Consider the following 15,993-nt stretch of genomic DNA (forward strand, 5'->3'; position numbering starts at 1 on the left):
CTTTATGGGGCAGATTTAGCATGAGGAACAACATGCCTTCATGCAAGTTGATCACTGAACCATCCAGGTTTACACAACTGATGTTCAGTGACCATAACAGATGATGTGGCTATGGTGCAGTGGCGCCATGCGGACAGTAGGGGGTCCAGAATAAAAGATGTCAATGTCTTCGTTGGCACTATCACGACTGCTCACGCTAGACTTATGTTGTATGACCTCCTGGACACACTGCAGCAGCGAGTGTTGTATTGTGACACCGATAGTGTTGTTTTTACATCACAGCCTGGTGATTGGGTCCCTCCCCTAGGTTCCTACCTAGGGGACTTGACAGATGAGATAAACGATGGTAATGTGTGTGGAACCCCCGAGGAAGACTTCATCACAGAGTTTGTGTCCGGGGGTCCTAAGTGCTACTCATATCGCACGAGACAGGGCAAGACGCAGGTAAAATGCAAAGGCATAACATTAAACACAAACAACGCCAAGGTGGTTACTCACACGTCATTGTCAGGTCTAGTACACGCATTTGTGGCCAATCAGAACACGGGGGCAAGCGTGATGACTGTATCTGAAACCATCAAACGCAATAAAAAGAAGTTTCATCTGAAAAACGAGACAGTTTTTAAGAAAGTCCAGGTGGTGTACAATAAGCGTAGAGTGTTTCAGAATTACACCACTCTGCCTTATGGATACTAGATTGGACCAGGGTTTTGATGGCAGACTACAGCATCCATTTAGCCTGGTGGTGAGCGGTCCTTCAAATTGTGGAAAGACATTTTTTGTCAAGAATGTTATTGAAAACGCTTCGAAAGCTATTTCACATAGTGTTGGTAATATTGTTTACATTTACTCGTGCTGGCAACCTTTATATAATCAACTCCTTAAGACAAGGGATATTAACTTTGTGAACGGTTTACCAGAATCTCTGTGTGACGATGTGCTTCTACCCCCAGACAAAAATAATTTACTCATCATAGACGATTTTATGAATGATGCCAGTAACATAGAAGTACAAAATGTTTTTACCAAATATGTACACCATATAAATCTAAGTTGTATATATTTAGTGCAAAATATATTTATTCAGGGCAAATCTAGCCAAACTATTAGTTTAAACACCAACTACCTTGTTTTGTTTAAAATCCCCCAGGATAAATATCAGATTACTTTATTGGGTAGACAGATGTTTCCTGGCAACACCAAATATTTTTTTAGAGGCATTTAATGATGCAACTAGTTCCGCTTACGGTTATCTACTTATAGATTATAAAGCTAAGACACCCGACTTTTTAAGACTCGGAACAGGATTGTTATCAGACCAACTGGTTGTATAACCAACTGGTTATATATATATATATACCTACCTAAAAAGCAGAAGGGTTGAGTATGCTTTCTTTAACGGAAGGGTACCAACAATTTTGTCCACGTGTGTATGCAGAGGAATCTGGCTCTGCTGGAGTTGTTATATAAATCTAAGCCGCACATGCAAAGGGTTTTATGTGAGTAATGCAAACACAGACTTTATTCACGCACTGTGTGAAATAGCTCTCAATGTAACGCGTGGTAACATTCCTCTGACTGACCGGCAATACAAACAGTTGAAAAAGAAGAAGACAATCATTAGACTCATTGCAGACAGACAAGTCAAGCATTTTAAAAAGAAAAAGTCTATAAATCAGACAGGTGGATTTTTATTACCTCTGCTAGGTGCAGCTGTTCCTTTTATAGCTGGTCTTCTAAATCGGTAGTAAAATGGAGCACACCCAAAAAATGTTTTTGGTCTCTCAACAACAATTGGACTCTTTAAGGCAACAGCAGCAGCAGGAACAAAATAGCAGATCCATAAGAGAAGCGGTACAAAATTAACTAGATAGAGCCATGATTGATGTATTGAAACTACCGGACACAGACATGTATGAGAAGGCCAAAAAATATGCAAATATTCTACAGCGCTACCTGTCTATGGTGAGACAGGGTGAAAGGGAAAAGGGTGTATTAACCTTATCATTTCCTGTAAGTGAAAGTAGTGATACAAATGTCTCGAGTCTCGACGTTACACCCGGTGTTGATAATGTTAATTCTAATAATGATCCGATATTAGATGAAGTTTTAAAACACATGCCCAAAAGAAGCCTGAAAAATGCCAAGTATATATTGGAAGCGATAACCCGGTGAAAAAAATTTGATATCTTGGACAGATCAGGGAGAAATTGTTATTAACAACCAACCGGTCAGGGGTACACACTTGTATGATGTGAGGCCGTGACACTTTTTACTAAATCGTACATCAGACAGCTCTAGACCCATGGGATGGGAATTGTTTTTAAAAACATTGGGCAGTTTAAATGGACCCCTATCTGCCATCCCAAACACCCTGGTGCATTGATCTATTGCTGAATATAAAAGGAGGTGATGGTACAAACAGCAAAAGTAGCTTTATGACCCATGACAAACCCAACAGCAGAGAGAGGGGAAAACATTCACTGAATGGTTCACAAAGGTTTAGCATGCCCCTCAGGACACCCCGGGCAAAGCATTTTAAGTCCCCTAGGTTGGACGCTACTGAATGGTTATATTTTTGAATTCTTTGTAACAGTGTAAAAAAAAAAAAAAAAATGTTTTTTCCTCTTCTTTGTAACAATGTTTAAATGCTTGTATTTTCATCTTCTTTATGATGTTTTTAAATGAATGTATTTTTTTTTCCCCTTCAACTTCTTTATGACAGTTTTTTTTAAATGATTGTTTTTTTTCTACTTTTCTTTGTGCCCATGTTTAAATGATTGTGTTTTTATTTTTATTTTTTATTTTCTTTGTAACAGTGTTATCTATCGAAATTGTACAATTCAAATTTCACATTTCAAATTTCACATTTCAAAATGTTTTGATGTCTTTGTTGTTGAAAACTGGGATACCTGAATAAATGTGACAGTGTTGACAAAATCCCATTTTCATAATGTTTTTTATTTTCAAAATTATTTAAAAATGTATTCCCAGATTGTACACATGTAAAATTACACCCAAGACATACACTAGGTTGTATTTTGTTAACAAATTTACATACCATAGTGTCATTACATACAGGATTAGTGTCGTACATGTTTATCACACTATTATAAGTCACCCCTTTTTTAATATGACAGAAAAAACACACAATGCTGCCCACAGGTGATTATCATGTTTATCCTGAACCCGTCTTCTAGAATAAGACACGTCTGTACAGTTTTTCGCCAGGAACATGTTTATTTCCGACGGAAAATTGTTCCAGTCAGGAAGGTTACCAAAACTGTAAAAGAACTATCCTTGTTCCTGTTTTGTAATATAAATAGCCAGCCAATGCTCACCAGGCATGTTAGAGGGATGTGTGTTTACAATCAGCATAGCGGGGAGCTCACAAACATTGTATTTAAGGAGTTCATCGGTTCAGTTAGTTCTATAGTATTCATTGTGTTTTAGTAGTAGAGCATTAGCCCTTATCCCATGTTAAATATCTCGATAACGGAATCAAAAGCAGAATAACATTAAATTAACTGTGCGTGGCAGAGGGTTTCTAAAACGTGCTTCCAACCTCACATTGCTTGTTTTAATTAGTGAAACGTTCCCTGAACACCCCTCGTATGGTTCCAGGTTGAAACAGAACAATGAATAACCAGTACCATAATCTTGTCTTGATATAGCCAGTGATCTGTCTTTTAAGTGGCAGCTGGTGGTTTGTATCAGTTGGTAATACTCTTGCGTACTGACCTCTCTGAAATTGTGGTTGAAATGGTTTTGTGGGGTAAGACTGTCCATCGGCATATAGACGCAAACTCTGTCTCGAAGTGTTGGAAATTAAATGGGTTATGTGTATAACTCCCAGTATATCCCTCGTTATCCACCAATGAATGCTATGATAACAAATTTAGGGATTTGGCCTATGCAGAGATTTTCCTAGTTGCACACTCTCGGCTGGGATGGGGAAAGTTTTCAATGACACTCTGTCTATCATGTAGTTAGCATTAGTGTGTTGTAGAGCCCTGCTGTGCACCAACCTGACAGTGGGGGCAACAGACACCTTTTTTACAAATACACTGGCCGACAATCTTAAAACAGTATTTTGCATTTGCAGCGGTCATTAGAGAGAATTCATCTTTGGGTTGTATACATTTCAGAGAAATATCCACACCGTTAAGCAATAGTTTTTCTTGAAAAAAACAAATCTGTGTGTATTGGTACAATTAATTAGACGATCCAGCTGTTTCCTGTGTACTGTTCTCTTGACACCAACCCCTGATTGTCTCCCACTCTGGACATTCAACCCGGAATCTCTGCCAGACCCCAACTCTTTTCCCACCCCTCCCACCCCTACGGTCTGTGCTATCACTTGGTCTCAGGCGACAGCCACACCGCAGGCGTACCCTGTCACGCCAACTGCCGTCTCTGTGACGCCTGCATTCTCTGACTCTTCACTCTCTGATCCTTTGACCAACAGCATCTCCGATGCTGACTTTGCGTCTGCGTCCGTTCAAATTGCGCTTGCCCTACAGGTGATCAATGGCCTTTTGGTCAATGTTTCTGACTCACTCACTTCTCCTGCGTTCATGGTGCCTCGAAACCACAGGGGGGTGATGCTGATGCACGCCCATGATTCACCCTGCGCAGGTCACAGAGGCATTGAAGCAACACTCAACGCGTTGAAACATGTTGCTTATTGGCCACACATGCAGGAAGCCGTGGCAGACTACATCAAAGGCTACTTAGCCTATTGCCAATTCCGACCATCGAACCCTCTTCACAGGCCCCCCCTGCAGCAGAGAGGAATCTCTTTCCCTGGTCAAACCTCCAAATTGACTGGGTGGGACAGCTGACCAAATCATCCAGGCAACAAATACTTCCTCACTGTCACGTGCGCATTCACCAAATGGTTGGAGTGCCTACCGGCGGCAAACGACACAGCTCAGACAACAGCGATCCTACTGATGCATCACATCTTTTCACGATTTTGTCTGCCCAGTCGCGTTGACTCTGACAGAGGGATGTATTTCACCGCTGATGTCATGCACCATCTCTGGCGAATGCTAGGTGTGAAGGCCAACCTTCATATCAGCCACCACCTTCGATCCTCCGGTCAGGTAGAACGAGCAAACCGAACGGTAGTCACCATCTTGAAACAGTACGTAGCATCCAACCATAGAGACTGGGATGTAAAACTACCCCCGGTCTTGATGGCCATCAGGGCATCCCCGCACGAAGCAACCGGGTTTTCCCCATTTGAAATGATGATTGGCAGACAAATGATCCACCTGCTTTACCAGCCAGGTGAAGCCAGTGTGGCAACCACATAGACATCCCACCAGTATATGACAGACCTGAACAAACATCTCAAGGCGACCTTCGCCTAGAAACATCTGGAGAATAGCGCTGGAGGACGCAAGGCCTACACGGTCAGCTCTGTGAATGCTCAGGTGTTTATCAGTGGTCCCCTGCCGCCGATCAGAAGAGGAGCCGAGAGATTCAGCAGGTTGCTGGGACTAAACACATGGCTTTCAACTGCATGTAAATCCCACTCGGTGCATTTTATTGACAATTTTAACTTTTTTAGGGAGTGCAGACATCTCTTTAAGGCAGATGGACTCTGCCGAAACGAGTCAGGAGTAAAACTGTTCAACACTAACTTACTTTACTTCCTGCGTCATTCATCTGTTCCCTCTGCCAAGGACACGAGACAAGAAGAATCACCACTGGAGGAAGACAAAACACAATGTGCCAGGGACCCTCAAGGAGAACCATCTCACCCCCCACCCAAGGCCAGCCCTGATAATGGGATACTTCTTAAGCTTTTTCAATCGCAGTTTTGATAAGTAATAGAAAAAGAATGGTGAATCAGCGAAGAAACAGGAAGCAGGACCGCTCCAACTCTTAGTTCTTTTAAATTAAAGCTTAAAACTCTTGTTTGCTGCTGCCTTTTATTAAACCAAATAATTATCTTATACTGCACTATAACTTTTACTCTTGTGTGTTATACTCTATTTCAGCTTCTATTCTAGCTTTTATTTTTAGCTTGTTTTTATTTTTTTAATCTTTAACGTTTTTATGAGTGTTTTAATTATGTCTTAATGAACGTTTGTGTAGAGCACTTTGAATTGCCCTGTTGCTGAAATGTGCTATACAAATAAAGCTGCCTTGCCTTACTATTACCAAAAGCGGAATTAAAGTCATTTCAAAGTACTCAAACCACTTGGTTACAAGTGGGGGTTATCCAATAAATTACAAATGCGTCAATAAAAACGTAAAGTTAAGACCGGAGGAAATTTGCATGTGCAAAGGCTAAACTCCGCCTTCGTCCAAGGTGAGTTAAAAGGCCTGTGTCCGCTCTGCTCCCAGAAGTTTTTCTGTTTTTAGTTTTAACTTTTGTTTATTTTTTATTTTTCTCTTCTTTTCATTTTTGCTCCTTGCATTTTCTCTCAAGTAGCCTATTCATTTCTTTATTCATTTTATATTGCTTTCCTTTGACTTACCGTTTTCTAAAGATTCTTTAGATTTTTAATTGATCATGTGTTAAGTTAAATTTAATTACATCGTTCGGCCGACGAGTTTTTTTTGTTTATCTCCACGAGTTAATTAAGTCTCTTACGTCCAGAAGTGAATCTGACTCCGACCTTTGTCAAAGAACTATCAGCCAACTGAGCTCCAAGACCCAGCAGTTTCGTTCTGATAAGGCCAGCTGGTGCGCTACCTTTCTGCCATTGAACCTGCAGCAGAATCTGTGTTTGTGTCAAAAGATGGTGACTGGATCCCAGAAACAGGTCCCTTTTTAGGAGATCTGACAGACGAGCTTAACGGCGATATCGGAGGTGGCGACTATATTGTGGAGTTTGTGTCAGGAGGGCTAAAAGGCTATGCGTATCAGACTCTTTACAACAGCAGCCAGTAAAAATGCAAGGGGATCACGCTAAACGCTCGCAACCGTTGTCACACACCGCAGTCTTGTTGACATGGTGTGTGACTTTGTGAACCATGACAATACCACTCAAGTTAATGATGAAATCAGACACAATAGTGAAAAATAAAAAGACCTTTGAGCTAAAAACTAAATCAGTTGAGAAAAGGTTTCAGATAGTATACACCAAACGGCGATTTTTCCTGACTTTACAACCCTGCCGCACGGATACTGAAAATGAGTACAAGACAGGTGGTTGAGTTTGATTGTAGACTACAGCATCCTTTCAGTCTTATTGTATTAGGTTCATCAAACAGTGGGAAAACTTATTTTGTAAAAATGCTGATTGAAAAGGTCAAAACAAAATTGAAAACATTGTATACATCTATTCATGTTGGCAACTGTTGTATGATTATTTGTTAAAAATTTGAAATGTGAATTTTGTTGATGGTTTGCCTCTATCTCTATGTGATGATTCATGGTTTCCTGTAAATCAAAACAATCTACTGATTATTGATGATTTAATGAATGATGCTAGCAACAATTTTGAGGTAAAAAAAAATATTCACAAAGTATGTGCATCACAGAAATTTAAGTTGTTAAATAAAACAAACGATGCCATAAATGATGCCATTGAACGTCGTCACACCTCAAGTAATGTTTCTAACCCCGTGAATGAATCAAGCGTTCCCACAGAACTTTGTCAAACGAATCAGATTCATGTTTGACCTCAAACAGGTCCCCACCCCTCCCACAGCAAATCTGACTGACATCTGTCAGATCATTTCTTTATTCAATTCACCATCTCCTTACCTGAACTCCCCCAAACACCTTCACAAATGGTCTCTTGGCTACCATGCTTCCTCATAAGGAATTCACCACACTCTTTGTAAATGAGGCTACAGACACTCTGCGCCTCACTAGCCTCCTCTCTATACAAACTCTGCCCTCTAGTGTCAAAACCTGCTCCTAACACCACTCCAGTCAATGAGGACATCAGAGAGCAAAGGGCAGGGCTCAGGGCAACAGAGAGAAAATGGTGTAAATCCAGAGAATCCACAGACCTCAGTGATTATCAGCAACTACTTGCATCTTTCTCCTCCAGTTTAATAACTGCTAAGACCCCTTATTATCAGCAAGATCTGCGGTGCCACAGATGCTCGGAAATTTTTTTCTGCATTTAACTCACTTGTCTATCCACCTCCAACCTCTACTCTCTCAAGACATGTTTGCCTCATATTTACTGGACCCAATACCATTTCCCCTACACTTAAACCTGCTGTCACGTATATCAACTCCTCACTGCATTCAAGCAAGCTCGGATCACCCCACTGCTCAAAAAACCCAATCCAGGTTGAAAATTACAGAATTGTTTCACAGTCTTTTCTCAAGTCTCTGAATTCCTGTCGAAAAACAATCGTTCAACCCAAATCAGTCTGGCTTTAAGTGGGGCCACTCTACCGAGACTGCACTACTGTCGGTAACAGTATCACTGTTTGGCAAAAGCTGCTGGTCAGTCCTCAGCCTTATTGCTGCTCGATCTGTCAGCTGCCTTTGTCCTAAAGTCACAATGTTTTTCAGGTGACAAACGGGTGGAAATTCATGCACGTCTCATGCTGTATGATCGGATGGACAAGCTAGGGAGAGGTGCATCTATTCTGACAGTGTTGTTTGTGTCAAAGGATGGTGACTTGGTCCCAAAAAAGGGTTCTTTTAGGAGATCTGACAGACTAAATGAATGGCGATACCGGAGGTGACGATTATATTGTGGAGTTAGTCACAAAGTCCAAAATTGTACTCTGTACCAGAAGATCCAGTTAAAATGCAAGGGAATCACTCTAAATGCCATGACGGACTCAAAATATAATGACACGATAGTGAGAAACTGAAAAAAAGCATGTGAGAGCAAAAAAATAAAAATAAAATCAGTTAAGGTTTTAAAAGGGACTATGTAAGAATCAGAAATTGCTTGTTAACAGTGACACCTGTGGCCGTTAACTCAACAAAAGTCAGCGTCATGTTGCTCGCGCTACATAGACATGAACGAGCATCGCTCAAAACAGTGAGGCGACACACGTCAGCTAAAACCACAATATCACTCTATATTTCAGCTGCTTGGCAGTAATGTTAGCTGACCAGACGAAGATCTTTCCATGAATCAATGCTGATCCTAGTGTTGGCTTTTCCTGCCTCAGCCTCCCGACCGAGACTGGAGGGAACAGGGGAGACACCGGAGTTTTGGTCGGAGACGATAACGATACTCAGCAGCATGAAACAAGACACAGGACCCTCTGTTGATCTGGAAGAGCTGCAGCATTTATTTCTGCACAAACTTCCACTGTACATTCACTAGATATTCTCAGAGCTAAACTAACTAACTCTTCTGCAGTGTGGAGTGTGCGCACATGCACGTGAGAGGTGTAGCGACAGAGCGAGTGAGAACGAGCACGGTGTGTAAGTGAAGGCAAGCAGGCAGAGGAGCAGAGTACAGCAGAGACTCCGGCCCTGGAGACAAAAGCTACGGTCTCCCCTGTGTCTTATGACCTCACGGGCTTCACTAGATAGAACATTGTGGTTTTGGTGCTTCCGTGTAGTTTGTGTTGCAGTCTGAGTCTGAGCAGCGTAGCCACACGTGAGCGCGCATGGGACACCGACCCGCAATGATTTATCCATGTTAGGACTTACATACAGTACCTTTAAGTAGAGAACGCCAAAACGTTGTGTTTTCAGTGACTTCACAACTGCCATGCGGTTATTAAAATGGATGCAAGGGAGGCAGTTGAGTTTGATTGCAGACTGACTGCAACATCGTTTTGGTCTCATTATATCAGGTCCATTAAATGAGAAATGTAAAAAATGTTGATTGAAAATGCTGAATATTGAACATTGTATGCACCTATTCATTTTGGCAACCGCTGTATGAAGATTTTATGAAAATTAGAAATAGAATTTTGTTGAAGGTTGCCCATGTCTCTTCGATGATTTGTTTTTGCAGATTATTGACAATTTAATGAATGATGCCATTAATAATGTTTAAGGTGCAAAACATTTTTACAAACTATGTGCCTCAGAAATTTAAGTTGTTTGTATCTGTCCCAAAATGTGTTCTTTCAGTAAAATTAGCAGGATAATTAAACAATTTCTTGTTTTGTGTTCAGTGGTGGTGGACTTCTTTTTTGGACTGTGTGGAAAATGAAAAGCAGGCACTGGCCTTTGCTAGGCATGTACTGTTAATAAGGAGAAACTGCCTTTTATGAAAGCAAAACTGTATGTGAATGGACTCCATTTAGGAACATATTTAAATCACACACCAGACTCATGAATGGAAAAAATTACATTTGAGGCAACTTTCCTGCCAAAAAAAATACATTGCTTATGAGAGACACGGACACTGAAAGAAAAAAAGGGGGGGGGGGGGGTGCATACGATTTCTAGGTTACATGTTTTGTTTTATGCGTTTAATTTTGTCCAAGTATGTTATTTGTTAATTTACACACACACACACACACACACACACACACACACACACACACACACACACACACACACACACACACACACACACACACACACACACACACACACACACACACACACACACACACACACACACACACACACACACACACACACACACACACACACACACACACACACACACACACACACACACACACACACACACACACACACACACACACACACACACACACACACACACACACACACACACACACACACACACACACACACACACACACACACACACACACACACACACACACTTTTAATATTTATGGTTTTCTTTTTCAGAGATATGGAGGTTTGTTTTAAAAGTTTTTTTTTGTTGAATTACTTTATTTCAGTTGTTTTAGTTTTGTTGATTAATTTTAAAGTGCACATAGGAATGGTTTCTCTGTCTGTGTCGCTCCTTATTTCATGATCTCATTTCAGCCAACAACCCGGAAGAGTCTCAGCGCTGATGTAGCACAGATCTGTCTGGATCCCGTCATGGACTGGGCGGAAACAATAGTTGACTGCATCTGTATGTCTCATATGTATATGTGAACTCTTATCACCATGCTTGACATGTTTCCTTCATTGTCCCTGAATGCAGTGGCATAGCCAAAATCTGGCAAGTGACATACAGTAAAGTGGAAGGTCCCCTTCCCCACTTCCGGCGCCTTTGCTTGCACCACACCCAACTTGGAACTATGCCTTCATTTTGATCTCAACTACACACCTGTAAAGTTTCATGACTGCATCTTACACAGTTGTGATGCCATCATGGTCACAAAATCGAAATACCAATATAAACACCTGGGAAACTACTCGAAACAGCTTCTGTGGTAGGTTGGTAAATATTCCAGAAGAAAATTTGAAGGACATCATATATAATTGTTAAAGACACTGATAGCATTTCAGGAAGTAAAAAAAAATGGCCAAATGCATACTGAATTGGCCAGAGATTTAGCAAATAATTTATTTAATTTAAATGCTGGTTAATGACATTAGTACTTCATAATTTAAGAGTCATGTGATCTGGGGCAGTTCAAAAAGTTGGTCAAAGACCAAAGTGCCAATATTAAGAAGCTCAGATTCAAGGAAAGGCTCTGTAGGACATCTGAACCTGAAATGTGTCTACCATTTTAGGTTGTCAGCCATCATAGTAAAAAGGCTCAAAGTGATATTAAGTTTTCTGAAAGTCAGGTTTTTTATGGAAAAAGCATGAACTAAAGCATTCCCACTTTTACTGGAAATATGTTAAAGGTCAAAATGTGTACACCAATTTAAGGTGTTGCCCATAGGAAGAAATTTCCCCAACTCCCAGTTATCCAAGAGAATGTCAAACATGGTGCTGTTTGTTTGCTCAGATAATCAAATGAAGAAGCACTTCCACCCCAACAGATATGTGTCTGAGGCTTTTGAGCTCTGAACAAACTGGAAAAGGAAAACACTACTTTGACATGACACTTTTTAAGTTGTTTTTAGTCAAAGCATGTTAAACTGAATCAAAACCTAGCATCTCTGCCAACTCCAACATCAAACAGAAGTGAGTGTCAGGAACAACCTTATATCCAGCTTTGCCAGATGCATACAAAGCATCCTATTGGATGATTGCAGCCTTCAGTAATCATGCTGACATCTGTGTCAGCTGTAGCTCCACCTGTCTTCACTTTGGAGGTAATCAGTTCCATCTTGTGATCCACCTCACTGTGGCTTTAACGCATTTTACACAGAATCCATGAGATTTGGTGAATACACATAAATCAATTTCATGTATTACACCAAAAAATAAATTAACTTACTTTTAAAGAAAACATCTGCGATGTAGAGTCCATGTGGCACTAATGTTTCACCACAATGCACCACAATTGTGGTTATACAGAGGAGACAACGAGGCCAGTGAAAATAAAATGTTTTGAACTCTGTCTAGAAACACGACTGTGTTCAATGATAACAAAATCCAATGATGAAATGTAACAACTTCCCTTCAACAGTTTTTGTTGTTAAAGTTTTGTGCAGGACATAGTGGAAATAAGTTGATAGCTTTTATTGTTTTCATCCTGTTTCATACTGTGTTCATGTTCTGCTTTTTCTCATTTTTACTTTGGTTCTGTGTTTTTTCCTCTGTGTATTGTGTGTATTTGTGTGTGGAAGTGTATATTTTAATGAAAGAATAAAACCACACCAAACTAACCATATTGTTGCTACTACGAGTTAGATAATAACTGAGTAAGTTAATATTCTTGCATTGAGCAATGTAGGGAATTTATATTCTTGGAGCTTTAAATGATTTATATATCCAAGAAGACCATATATGGAAGAAACAGGAAGTGTCTCAGGTGCCTCATCTGCTGATTGCTAATTGGGAAGCACACCTGTGGGAGGGGAAGTCAGGTTTATAAAGTGAAGTGCGTCAGTTGCGCTCTGTTTGCCCTGAGGGAGGTCAGTAGAGCTGACATGGCAGTCCCTTGACAAACAATTTTTCATGAACTGATGGAGGTAAACTGTCACTGGTTACCGCCATACTAATGCACAAAATAACAAAAACACCCCTCTGCACTGAAACATTGAGAGGAAATTTAGTTGGATGTAGATTAAGCTAAAAAATCATCACTGTTATTAATAACATAAAAATGATCAAAGAATAACTCGGGATCCATCAGTGACTGTCATTACGAACTGAATATTTTGACATTTTGAGGAATAATTTTCAAATGACTGACTGTATGAATGGATATTTTCATTCCTATTTACCTTTTTGTTCTACTGATTTTGACTTTGTCTTACCTTTTTCCACCACTTAATTTTAAATCATTATATAAAAAAAAAGAAAAGATTTTGACTCCTGTTTGTGCAGCTCTTTGCTCTCAACCACACAATTCAGTGTTGTTTTGTTTGAAAAGTGGGGAAAGAGATCTCTGGGGATTCACCTTGGAAGGAAAACAACAACCTGAGTTTGCTGTGGCGGTTTCATGCTCAGTTACGGTCCAGCTGAATACACACCCAACACAATAAAACCGCTTGTTACATCAACCTCCATCGCCATGCCTCCTTGTTTGACTATTGTTTTTTTTTGCTTCAGTCTCTGTAGTTTTGACAAGAGTTGGCACACCTCAACGCTACTCAGGGCTTTCACAGCTTGCACAGTTTGATTGGAGCAGAAAAATGACAGCAAGATCAGAAATGTTTGCTTAGAAAGTTCTGCATATGAGAATCATGGCGAATATGAACTTCTCAGGATAGAGAAACTCGGCCAGTATGAAAATCGACAGTCTCTTACACATACATTGCAGGATCGTAGCTTTCTTTAGAAACCGTGTCCTCTGAGCAGCCGGTCTGTTGATTGGCCTTAATTAAGTGGCAATAAAATTTGTTCAAACTGTCTCCCTGGTAGAAAAAATGTTAACTGACAGCTCAGAGGGTCATTTATAAGTTTCTTAACATGCAGACTCATCAGTATTTTTCATCCATGGCTTCATTTCTGCCTCCTCTGATCCATGAAAAACCAGAGAATCCACCAGAGCCGATGACACAGATCAGGCGCACATTATTTCATAATCACTTTCAGCAGGAATACCAGCCGTCTGACACCAAACCACTTTCTCTGGCCAGATGAAACAGTCATGTATTTAACACCAAGTTAGAATCTCCTCACGTCACACACAGCTAATTAAAGGGAATAAACTCATGCATGGCTGAAAGAAAACACCTGCAGTCATAATGACATCCATATTCATTAACATTATTTAAATTAAATTTATTCACATCTGCTGCAGTCAGAGATGGTGGCTCTTTTCATCACACGTCCTTCCATTACCTGTACATTAGATCTGGGCCGGCCTGCTTAACTGTGACACAAACTCTCTTGCTGACAGCAGACAGTGAATAGTTCCAACATTTAAGGAGTTAGCTGCTCCCTGGTTGAGGACTCATCACAATCTGCACAAGTTGAATACACGCGTGTATTTGCTTCTTCCCCTCAGCTGTCACCAGTAGCAATAATACGGCATTATTGCGCGTGCATGTGAAATGCGCTTGCACTCAAAGGAGTTTCTGTTTCAGCTGTTGTATCTTCTGTGTTGATGCAGTTGAAGATGTTTGAAGAGAAACTCTGCCGACACTGTCTTAGTTGTATAACAAATTTATTACAATAAGTTCAGTATCGTAAACAAGTAACACGTTACTTGGAGAGCCTCCAGCCGAATAATGAGAAAAACTCTCTCGAACGTATACAGACAGCTCCTTAAATACCGAGCTTGTTCTGGTCAAACACTTAGTTTCCTCATATGGTTTTAGGAGAGGGACAAATAAAAATAGAAACACCTCTTTTTTGCCACCATATGTCTCTTCAACTCTGACCCAGGCCTCCCAGGACCCTGCTGACTTAGCATTTGGTATATCTTTACCTTGACCAGATGTCTCTTCAACTCTGACCCAGCTCTAAATCAGGAAGGCCCAAACAACAACTAACATTCCAATATACTCTCCTAATACAAACCATCTATATAAATATGCTGCATCTAACAGCAGACACCTCATATTCCCCCCTTCGGGACTAGTTAAAGTCCCGATAAACCGAATATGAACAAACATGTGTACAATGGTGTCAAAAATGATAATTCCTCCAACATAATCTTAACAATACAGCAATATTTAATAGAGTGTGAAAGCGAAAAACCTGTCTGGCAGCTATCTTTCCTGAAGTGTCCCTCAAACAATCTAGACAGGAAAATTCTTTCACGGCCCCTCTGCCTAGGCGGCCACATATGGTACTCCAACCCAATTAAAAGAGGAATTTTACTCAGTCTTCATAATAATATAATGTTAAGCAAATACATATGGAAACCTCAGCAAATAAATTCAAAACAATGTCCACTTTTAGGCTGGTCGACCCATCGTACCTTCCAATGGACCTGTCCCTGCCTATCCCCAATGTCCCTAAGGACCGAAAAAGCAAGAAAAAAAAACTGAGGTCCCAACATATTAGCCCCATAATGCATTGAATCAAACATGATAAATTGCACAAATTATCATGCAAAAATAACATTTCGTACATACAATACATATATGTTATTTCATTTTTCCATCATCATTTTTCATTTTTTATTCATTTTATGTTTTCTAAACACCGGAACTTATCAGCTTGTAGTTCCTCTACAGCGTCGATTCCCAATGTAGTAGTGATGACATGTTTACTCTGAACATTTTCACAATGTCCTTGTTCAGAGTCTTTCATCCATTTTGATTGTCTTTATTATACTTTCTGAATCCCTTTAACAGCTTGGGATCCTTGAATCATCAACCGCCCTCATAGCGGTCCTCCCCCAATGTTGTTCTTAAGGGAAAAAGAAAACACCAACCAGTATCTTTTGTAGAAATAACATACAATTCAAATCATTGAATACACTTCTAAAATAAATGTTAAAACTATAAGTATGTTAAATGTGGTTAATATGGATATTTCTCCACCAGTTCACCTTTCATCATTACTTTCTCATCCTCGTCCGACTCAGTCCTTTCTAATAATGGCATCTGAACCTGATCTCCTGGCATCACTACACCAACCCATC

Source organism: Sebastes umbrosus, chromosome 12 (assembly GCF_015220745.1).
Source record: "Sebastes umbrosus isolate fSebUmb1 chromosome 12, fSebUmb1.pri, whole genome shotgun sequence".
In the NCBI taxonomy this organism is placed as follows: domain Eukaryota; kingdom Metazoa; phylum Chordata; class Actinopteri; order Perciformes; family Sebastidae; genus Sebastes; species Sebastes umbrosus.